This window comes from Argiope bruennichi, chromosome 11 (assembly GCF_947563725.1).
Source record: "Argiope bruennichi chromosome 11, qqArgBrue1.1, whole genome shotgun sequence".
In the NCBI taxonomy this organism is placed as follows: Eukaryota; Metazoa; Arthropoda; class Arachnida; order Araneae; family Araneidae; genus Argiope; species Argiope bruennichi.
The window spans coordinates 56078640-56090673 of record NC_079161.1 but is presented as its reverse complement, the minus strand read 5'-3'; positions in this window follow the sequence as shown (position 1 = coordinate 56090673).

Here is a 12034-nt window from a genome sequence, read left to right as displayed (position 1 = left end):
GAAAAGTGAATGGACTGCAAAGATGCTGAATAATAGTAAATGAAGTTTTATTCAAGGAAACAAGAAACGAGGAAGAATGAAAACAAAGACAATATTTACTGAAATCAATAAAAATACACGAAAACCACAAAGCATTCATTAAACATCCGTTACAGTATAAAGGCGTACACCGCATTAGCTGGTTATGCATGCCATTCATTATAGAATGAATTTCTCATGTCAACGTCCACTTATAATCTCCGACTAAAGGGTTTTTTTTTTTTTTTTTTTTTTTTTTTGCGTGTGTGTGTGTCGTGTGACTATTTAAGCCCAATTTGCGTAGCAGCTTCTGAGGATAAATACCCTGAGCACCCGAGCGCAGGAGTCTGACTTCTAGCTCAAATGAAGATAGCACACACACACTCGCTTGAACAAGCCCTTTTTACAGGGGGGCTCATTCACGCACCTCACAGAGAGAACACAAGGAAGAGAACAATCAAGGAACGAACCAGAACTCGAACCCGTGACGCCTAGATCATGGGGAAGACGCGCTACCCCCAGGCCAGGACGTCGGCCGACTGAGGTATAGAACTATAATTCTTGCTTTCACCAGAATTTACGTTTTTAATCACCAAATTGTCGCCAAGTATATCGCCAATGAAGGTAGCCATTGATATGTCATTCATTAAAAAATACCTGTAAATCTCGCTTTCCAGCGACGATATCAACATTAAAGGAAAGCAGTATTAAGAATTTGTAACAACATGAATCTTTTTTAAGTTGCAGATCTACTCGCCAATAGAAAAATATTCTATCATAAAACTATTATTTGTAAGTAGAATTAATTATATTGAAACAAAAGAAAAATACAATTATTATTATTATTATTATTATTGAAATGAGCAGAGATTTATGTATAATAGAAATTCGTATATAATGGAATAATTGCATTTTAAAAATAATTATGAAATTACTGATCATCTATATTCAATACGAATTTAACTAATCTCCAATCTTGTCTTTGAACTCCTAGGTATATTATATATTATATATATATATATATATATATATATATATAATAATAAAATGTTTGACAAATATTAAACGAAACATTTTATTTTAAGAATATGTGTTAGACATTGAAAAAAATAATTAAGTTTTATCGAAAAAATTTTCATGCAATTTAAAAGTTCAATAAGTGTAAACAGTGATTGAAAATAACGATTTTTTATTTATACATGGCTAGCAAAGTATTTAACAGGGAAAATATTTACTGAAAAAAATGTAGGGCTATTGAAAACTCTTTTGAAATTATTTTAAATTACGTAAAATAAATATGCAATTGCAAAACATGGAACTATTTCAATGAAAGCGGGAATGCTTTTATGGATCATTATTCTTGCGGAAAATATAAATATTTGTTTAATGATATTCAAAATCAAATAAATGTTTTTCAAATTGCTATTCATTTTTAAATTTAATCATCAATAGTTTTTATCAAATTATTTGACCAAGAAAATATAAGAATGATAACTATTAATTAGTGTTATCTCTATTTTATTAATGGTTAGTCACAATTCATTCATTTAATGAATTCTATTTTATTTATGCTTAAGGTTTATCGTCATTTAAAATGTTTAATTTTGTTGAATGTAATATTATATATATATATATATATGCAGGGTGTCTCAAAAACCTTGATCGTGGCTTTTATTCCTTAAATATTGACCATAGACATATACTGTAAATTACAAAGTTGCGTCAAAAATGTGTAAAATGTTATGAAATAGATTAAAATTTTAACCGGATTTCTCTTCAAAAAATACAAAATTTAAATTTTTATACGGAGTTCGTACAAAAAAAAATTGCCAGTGAGTAAAATGTTCCTCATCCTTTAATGAAGTCATGCACAAAATTTCAACAATTTATCACAAAAAGTCTTTAAGATATGATATTACATAAATGCAGTCTTAAACAACTTTTCGATGCCTTTATATGAGTTCCCAAAGATGAAAAATCATGTCGGACTTTCGCGTTTTAGGGGTCGTACACAAATTAACAAATAAAGTAATGATTGAATAAATAAATTATAATTTTCCTATTTATTGGTTCAAAAGTATTAAAAATGTGTAGAAATGATTACTTAAAAGAAAGATTACGTAACTTAAAGGAAAGATTACATAAAGGAAAATTACATAAGGAAAGTTTAGTTAAAGGAAAGATTACATAAAGGAAAATTACATAAGGAAAGATTACATAAGTTTTTTTACATGTTTATTGACTGCACTATTTTTAAGTTACATTCTGTAATTCATGCTATAAAATTTTAAAGTATTTTTCATGAAGCATAGATTTTTAAATTTAAAGCTAACGATATAAAGTATATTTTTTTTCCTTATGGTGCATACCTGCGTAGCGTCATTTGCACTGAAGCTGTAAACATTTGCATTTTAATTTGTGATTGAAGCTTCACCAACTTTGTTTTAATATATATTTGACAGTTTTCATGATAAAATTCTGAAATTTTGTACATGACCTTATTAGAGTATGGGCACTGAGAATGTTTTTGTACGGCATCCGTATAAAAATTTAAATTTCGTATTTTTTAAAGTTGAATCCCCTGAAAATTTGAATCGGTTTCATAACACTTTGCACCTTTTTTTTAAACAACTTTGTAATTTACAGTAATTGTCTGTGATCAGTATTTAAGGAATAAAAGCCACGATCAAGGTTTTTGAGACATCCTATTATATATATATATATATATATATATATATAGCAATAGAATGGAAAATAATTGGAAACTTTTGAAGTTGCATTTTTCATTATAAATGGTTTCAGGTTCTTATTTCTTTGTTTATATATTGCTTTTGTATATTGCCATTATTTTTAATTGGAGATGCTTAGGACTGAATCATTGTTATTATCTCGATTCGATTCAGAATAAAATAATATATCTCTTTCATATTATAAGAAATTATGCATTATACATGCATTACGATTTTTAAAATAAAAATAAAATTACATTTTAATGCAAGAATGAAATATATTATCTAAATAATTCACGATTAAAACATAAAATTTATTTATTTTATCCAAAAATAAAACAGATTTTCTTTATCTTATTTCATGTGAAAATGTATATATTACTGATATCAATATTTTATTAATCTGAAAATAAAGCATTTATAGAAATTTAGTACAAAATAATATCTAGGATTTAATTCTTAAATAAGTTAAAGTTCTTAAAAAAGGAACTACAAAAATAGTTTTTAACTTAGAAAGCAATAAAATTCATTATATGTAAGAAAATATACCTATAATTAGGATATATTATTAACTTACACAAAATTACAACTCACACAAAATTACACACAATTTTTCTAGTTCCTTTATAGCAAATGCTGTACCCATAGCGAAATAATTATTTTGAAAGAATTATTTATTACTTAAAAATTGCAAAATGACTGAAGAAATCATTTCAATATTTAATCTTAAAAGTCAATACGCAAGCGCAAACGATTTTTTAAAAATGAAACGTCAAACAGTTTAATAAATAACGAATAAAATTAGTAAATTTCTTAGCAGATATCTATAGCTTTTTCAAATGTAAATATTTTTTATTTCTTCTATACGAATGATATATTCTCTGTTATTTAGGATTTTTGTATAACAGTTTAGCAAAAATATACACTGTTTAATAAATCACAATGCGATGGAGAATAAGAAAAATGATGTATAATAAATATTTTATATCAAAGATTTCTCTTTAAGGTATTACACGAAACTCTTTGATATTTTCATCACAATCATTATTTTAATTTTTCCTCTGAATTTCTCCGCTCTTTCGTTATTATTTCTATTCAAGTGAAATTATTCTTTCTGGCAAAAATATATATTTGAAAGCAAACTAAAAAAAACAACATGATTTTCATTGGAGCTGGTAATTATTAAACTTTGGTTTCCTTTGTTGGCATCATTTATTCGGAGATTTAAGTAAGAATAATTGAGTTATAAATTAAAAATTTGCGATATTTTGGATTTTTTTTCTTATTTTGTGAGTGAAAGCTGTAAGTGAGTGTGTAATTAGTTGCATGCCATATTGCAGACGTTATTTTTCAGATTCGTTTCGTTTTTGCGTATTATTTTTCAGACATATTTTGGAGACTCATTTGCTTCTAATAGAATTACATCACATATTTTTTTTATCGTATATAATAAGTAAATATATGAAATAAAAAGAACTCAGCACTGCGTATGAGATTAAAAATAATTATGCAAAAATTGCAACAAATGAATTTTTCAAATCTAAATGAAGAAAAATAGCAATTATTAAATTAATTATAAAAATATGTAAAAAACATTTTTTGCCAATTAATTAAGCTACTTTGTAAACATAGCTAACAAATTAGTATGCTTTATGTTTATTGTGCAGATATAATATAAACTAAGCATTTCATTTTTTATGATAAAATATTGATTATGAAAACTGGTTGGCATGATTAATTTACTTCTACCTAAATTCAAAACTGATTCTAAATTACTTCTAATTAAATACTTCTAAACATGTGAAGGCCAAAAACCTGGTTTTTGAAAGCGCGTAGTTGTAATTATTTTGCATGAATAAATATCTATAGGATTAAGTGTTTTTCATGAAAATGGTTTTTTTGGTACTACAGTCATAATGGTGCGGAAAAATCTATATTCATTTGTTTGGTTTTTATGATGAAAACTCCAACAGGTTCGGTAACAAAAATGCTTTATTTTACACAAAAATACGATGTACAAGTAATAAAGACCACTAGTAGTAAACAGCAGCACAAACGCAGGAAGTCTGTAGAAAAAAATCGTAACAGTGCAAAACGCTGAGAAATCCAAATAGAGACTTCTTTAAACTATTGACATCTTTCAATTCACCTACTCACTCAGTATCTAAGGTTTTTATAACTTTCATAACTGAGCATAAAATGTCCCGGAATCAATGGTGGAACTCGAATCCTAACAAGTTATTATTAAGATTCTTGAATATTCAGAGTCCTTCATTTTCGATATCTAATTTTTCCCCAAGTTTCCTATTAAGTACGAAGGTCATTGAATGAATATCTATTCAATAGCTCTGGCTATGTGTGTAAAACTATCTAAAAATTACTGCTCGAAGAAGCAATATAACAAAATCTTGATAGTAATATCTATTTAGATTCCAATATGCTGATAATATTTTATACCACTTTGCTTAATGGTGGAATTTCACACGACATATGATTTGCTTCATACTCCATTGTCCAAAGAATATCAATAAAATTTTGGATCGAAGAACGGAACTGTTGGGCTGAATATCATCATGGAACTTTGTCTTTTTTTTTGAATTTAAGATATATAAGAAACACTTAGAGTGAATTGATGCAGTGCTTTGGTAGCTGGAAAGAATTTCAAATACTTATATGCATTTTTTTGTACTTTATTCAAAATTATTTCTTATTAGTTCGTAAGTTTTTCTGCAGATATAGTTATTGATTGCATAATTGAATCCCTAAAATATGATATCATATTCAGATATTCTTTAAACAGGACATTTAAATAAGCTATATTTCGGAAAATATATGGCAAACTTATGAATTCGAGCTTTATTTGCGTGATGTTTTCTCTCCATATTTCGGTAGGTATGATCCATGTAAGAGTTTTTCGAATTTAACTGATATTTCGAAATTTCGAAATAACATTTCTCTTTGCTTTTTTATATGCATTTCGCACATTTTATTTTCTTGAATTCACAACAATTGGAATTCGTAAATTTTGTACGAATTATAATTAATTCGTTGATTACATTAGCTTGAATTTACAAAAATCATCATATCCATCAGACACTGCCATAAATAACAGCATCAGTTAGATTAATGTAAATATTGGTCTAGTTTTCTAAAGGTTAACAAAAGCGATGAGTTGCTGAATATTCTAAGGAGCATGGCTTATTGCAGGGTATTGCAAAATGTTATGAAGACACTACAATAAGTGATGGAGCGGCTATTAAAATCTCACCACAAGAAGAGAAAATTTGAACTATAGTTACTTCGCAGATAAAAGTTTTAAGAAATGCTATTATTAAAGCATTTCTTAATGGAATTACGTGTAAAAATAGGTATAATTAATGTTTTTATTTCTTGGATGTTACAGAAAGCTACAACACATTATTCAGTTCAATTATTCATTTTTAATTAATAACTTTCCTTAAAATTATTCAATCAATTTTATATTTTAGTAATTTATTTTTATTATGAATTAGCTACACACCTTTGGCGATCAACTAATTCATAGTGGGTATAAAATGTATTTACTTTCAATTTAATCCCTTAGGCACGACTTAATATCTATGATCCAATTAAAAAAATTATTTTTAATCATTAAATTTCCATTGATGTCAAGGCTGTGTTATTTTAATAGTTTCAAATATGTTCTGTTTCTTAGGTTTATATACTTTCCCAATATAAAGTATACCTATGACAAAATAAGGTTATAACAATAATAATTACCCGGTTTCTTTGTTATCTAAATTACGAGGTATTGTAACTTCACATTATTTATTTATTTATTTACTTATTGTATATTTCACAGATATTAAACAGAATCCTTCTTTAGCTTTCAAGAATGGAAAATCAAAGAAAATTATGCACATAATTGTTTGAGGAAACAATAAAAATAGGTTTAAATTCAGAACAACAATGTTATCTATTGTTCAAAATAAGGCGAAATAAAATTTTTAAAATATCGACGAAATTTGGAAAAAATAAGGTATGCCCATTAAAATTGCAATTATTTAAAGAACACTTTTTATAATTTTCAAAATATTGAAAAATTATTTTTATAACAACATTTTCAGGAATCAATACGGTAAAACGCTGCAATTCTGCTCAATTTCTAAATGTAATTTCAAAAGAGAAAATAAAATATCGTCTAGAAACCTATTTCCACTTGTTAAGTTATATCTGTGTCCATTTTTAGAGCTCCATCTGAAACAGTTTGACATATAGAACGCCAACTCACACAAAGATACAAATACTGTTTAATTTATCACTTGTAGATATTTTGAATGATATTTTATCGATATAAATATTGGTATTTAAATTAATATGTATTTTTTATTAAATATATTTTTTGTCTTCAATATTGCATATTTTAAATGAACTATACATTTCGTGTTTTTATTAAAATATTAATTTCAATTTGTGTATATAGATGCTTCAATGATTTTAAACTACGTATTTTATATACATGATTATTCGGATATCTTTCTAACTTTAACACATAAAGGGTTTTTTAATGATTTGAAAAGTATTGAACAACTAAGAACTAGTATCTAAAGAAAGAAGAAGGAACACCATATTATTCGTAATTAATAACGTGAAGGTGAGATTAAGGGTGACAACTATAAGCAATGGAATTATTTAGCTGAGTTCAGTTTTGAAGTTAATGAACTGATATTGATACCGAGTAAACTTAATTAGGAAAATTAATCTAAAAATTCCTTTAATAAAACTTACATACTATTCTATTAAAATTCACAAATTTTTCAAAGACGTTGAAAAATGTTTACAAAGAAAATCTCCAGCAATATAGCTTAGATTAAGTCGTAGTGGGGTCAATTAACCAAGGGCAAATATTAAAAAGATATGTATGGTTCCGAGTAAAAGATGAAAAAACAAATATGCTAAACCCAAAACCTCTTTTCTACTCATACTATTTTAGATAGGATAGTTAGTTATTGCTATATTCAATAAGGATAAAAATCTATCTTAAAGTTAGATTAGGTAAAAACTTGTTTTATTTCTGTAATTATTTGTTAACACTTTCAATAATTTAACGTCCCAAACGCCAGTTCAAGTCAAGAGGTTTGCCCTAATATTCTTGACAAATTTTCATAAGATTCTTTAAATAGCCTATTTTCTGAAATCGCTCAAAGAAATTCGAAGATTTATCTGTTACTTTCTTCTTGTACCTCCTTAAGAACTTTATCTATTATTGTCATTTTTTTTAATTAAGGGAAGGAAACGATTCTAATTTTTAAAATAAAAAAAATTGGCATTGGAGTTATAAGGCATTGGAGTTATAAAACTTATCGACAATTTTATTGTTGTTGTTTTCGATTCATAGCATTAATTACTTTGAATCATTTCTATGAAATATTTGCCAGATACTTCAAAAGGTCAAAACAATTGACTCTTAATATAAAATGCATTGACAAATAACGCGCGTTCCATTAAAATAATTTTTTCCACAGAAAAACAAATAGCAAAAACGATGCTCAAAATTTAATCCAATGAAAACTCTCATTATTTATAATTAAATATAAATATTTTCATCACCTATTTTTTATGGATTGATAAATGCAGACTATTTCAAGATTTAATTTTATTATATCCCATTTAAATTCAAGCAAATGAAACACCCTCTTTATATAAATAATACGTACAATTCCTTGCTCTATCTAAACAGCTAGCGTCAACAATTTTTTCCGCAGTAACCACAGGGCAATTCATGTAAGGATAAATATTTTTCTAACATCTTAAAATTCAAAGTTTTACTTTTTCAGTAATGTATATATATAATTTCTTTTAACTTTTTCTTTTAAATATAAATATATAATTAAATAGATGCAGACGATTTTGAAATAAATTTATAAATACATTCGTTGCTAGGCGACAAGGAAACTGGAAAACTTTAACTTTCATTTTTTTTTTGTCATTTTCATTTTGTTTTCTTTTTAATATTTTTTAAAGCTTTTTTTCATTTACATTCAATTTACAGTGGCTCAAACAATTGGGAGTCCACCTTATTATTACTTTATAAATCCAAATTTATATATAACACATTAATGAAAAGTGCAAACATGTTTTTATTTTTACACATAATAAATGGTTTAATTTAAAGTAAAAACAAAGAACAATCAACAAAAAAATTCGAAATTGAAAAAAATTAGAATCAATTTAAATAAACATATGCAGATTTTAATCTAAAAAAATTGAGAATACACCAAGGAAATTTTTGTAATATCTCGCATAGAAAGAAACTAAGTATTTAGTTGCATGTATTTTGGCTTTTATAATGGTCTTTAAACGTCGTGGTACCGATTAGACCCATTTTTGGTGGTATCTGAAGATATTTTACCCCTTTCATCTTGCAACATTTGTTTTAAATGGGTTTTATTTCTAATTTTCTGTTTTTGGACCACTATTTCGAGTGTGGCCCACAGATATTCAATGGCATTTATGTCAGGGTTCTGTGGTGGTGTGTATAATTGATGTTTACAATGACAAAGACATCTCATTTTAACGTTATGTGCAGTATGTTTAAGGCCACTGACCTGCAGAAAAATGAAATTTCAATCTAAACCCAAATATTTAGCACATTCATTTAAAATTGCTGTGATCATATGGTTCTCCCAACTTGCTGCAGAAATTTCTCAAATCATAGGCAGAAGTGTAAGTGCTGAAACCGTGCGAAAGTAATTAGACTAGCTGGATATAAAAGCCTAATTGTTAGACAGAAACCGTTCATCGGGTGGCAGATTCTGAAAAAAACGTCTGAAGTTTGCAAAAACAAATCAATTGAAGACAACTAACTTTTGGAAGAAAATTATATTTAGTGATGAAAGGAAACTCAACATGTTGGCAGTGACAACCATCTTACTGTATGGAAAAAGCTTGATACTGCTTTCGATCCAACCAATGTATGTCCTACAATTAAACATGGTGGTGTCTCCATCACGATTTGGGGTTGTATGGCTTCATCCGAGGTAGGAAATTTAGTTTTTATAGATGAGATTATGAACCATATGGTTTACTTGGTTATATTTCACAGCAATCTAAAGGAAGGTGCTAAAAATTTGGGTTTAGATGGAATTTCATTTTCTAGCAGTACAATAACACCAAACATAATGCAAGTAATGTCAAAATGTGGTGTCTTATCTCAATGAAAAGTAATCAAGGAAAAGTCAGGTGCACTCTTAATTGTTTGAGCCACTGTATTCACTTAATATTACAATTATGTAAGTTACACAGGGTTAGAGAAATTTCTGATAATTCGTACCGGAATGATTTGTTATAAACCTATTTCCATTTTTATTTTTTTTTCATTATTGCTATAAATTATGTGGAAATCAATGCAGTTTCCACAGTGTTTGCACCGGATTCTGAAAAAAATGTTTTAAATATTTCAATTGTTGTTGATTTGGCACTATAATCCAAACTAAAATCGCAGCAATATTCTATTGTTTTAAGTCTTAAAATAACAAAAAAATATCAAAAGAATGTAGTCAGGATTTTACAAAAAGAGAAAGAAAGAAAACTGTTTCAATGTAATAGAAGTAGATTTTTTTGTAATATATTTATATAAGCATATTTTAATAATTCATTGCCGAAACGATGACACTTTAAGAATTATAACTTTGATTTATTTCATTGCGGCTGGCGTAGTTTGTACAGAGGAAAAATGCTAAGAAATGCATCAGTCTAGGTCGCGACACAAGAGCAAAAGAAGACAAATTTTTCCCTTCAGTAATTTTACTATGATACTATAATAGGGATTACTTTGCCACATGTCGATTTAGTTAAAGGAATCTTAGGTATCTTTAACCCGTAACTGGAGACTGGAGTCAAAATAACTCAGTGTCTTTCATTAGTTCTGATTAGCACCTGATATTTTGTACTTGAATATAATCACCTCCTCAGTACCTTCAAGTTGTTCTTTTAGCATATGTTGGAAAAAGTCTAAGTATGAACATTTGCGTATAACCGAGTTATTCTTTTAAAAAAGTGTTTGTCTTATTTTTGGAGTCATTGAATATGCGTCTCTAACACTGTGATTAAAAAAAGAAAAAAAAACATATAATGCACTAGTTGATTGCTACGTATTTCGCATTACAATTCTCTTCATTTGTCTAAAAAATACCGGTGATTAAAAAGAAATTAATAATATTCTACCAGAACGTTTAATGGAAAAAAATTCGGCCCATGTGATCCAGATTTTGATTTTTATTTTTCCCAACATATAATATTATGACATTTAACATTTTTAATATTTTTGGTAGCTACATTATTTCCAGAATTTATTGTGTTTCCAAAATAAATCCCATTGCTGTTTCAAAAAGACAAGAAGGAAAAAATAACAATGCAATTTTTTTTTTTTTTTTTTGACTCCATGTCTCTGACCGCTTGAGGAAATTTATGTCTCCAGATACGGGTTAAAAGAATGTTGCAACCTTTAGGGATTCATAACCTTTCACTCGGATCATAAAAAATTGTTGAAGTCGTCAGTTCTCTAAAGCGCATGTGAAAAATTATTAAATGAAAAGTGGGAATTGGATAAAAAAAAAAAAAAAACTAAGAGAAAATTTTAGAATGAAGTTAATATTCGTTAATTTAAAATAAAAGTTAGGAAATTAATAAAGATTTAATTATATTTTGAAATGGCATTAAATATATGTATAAAAATAATATATATGAATTAAAAAAAAATTAATGAAATAGAAGACAAGGTTTTACAGAAAATAAATAATTTTCATGAAATAGATGACAAGATTTTGCAGTCATAGAATGCCCTGAAATATAATTTTGGGTTACGACGCAATTTCACGAATTTTAGGAAGCAAAATAATATCAGAACGAGATACATTATTACAGAGCGAGTATAACTAAAAGAATTACAGTTATTTAAGTTATAAATATCTTTAGAAGTTCTGACATCAACCGTACCTTCAATGGCTAAATCTGTATCGTTGCCAATGATGGCTATCAAGACTTAGTACCTGCCTATGCACTGCCATGATGTGATCACTCAGATTTTTCTCGATGTTAAATAGTTCTGACATTTTTAGTATTCATGCCACATAGTTATACAGAGTTAAAATATTTGTGTCCCCGTTCAGAATATAGTAAAACCGGTTTGGAATTTGGAATTAAACGCTCTGAATCCAATGCCTGCTTTACAAACTTTTGACAGTTGGAGTTTAGATTTTCAATATTACCGCTGGTTATCGAAGTAGTCAACAGTTTAATACATTTCA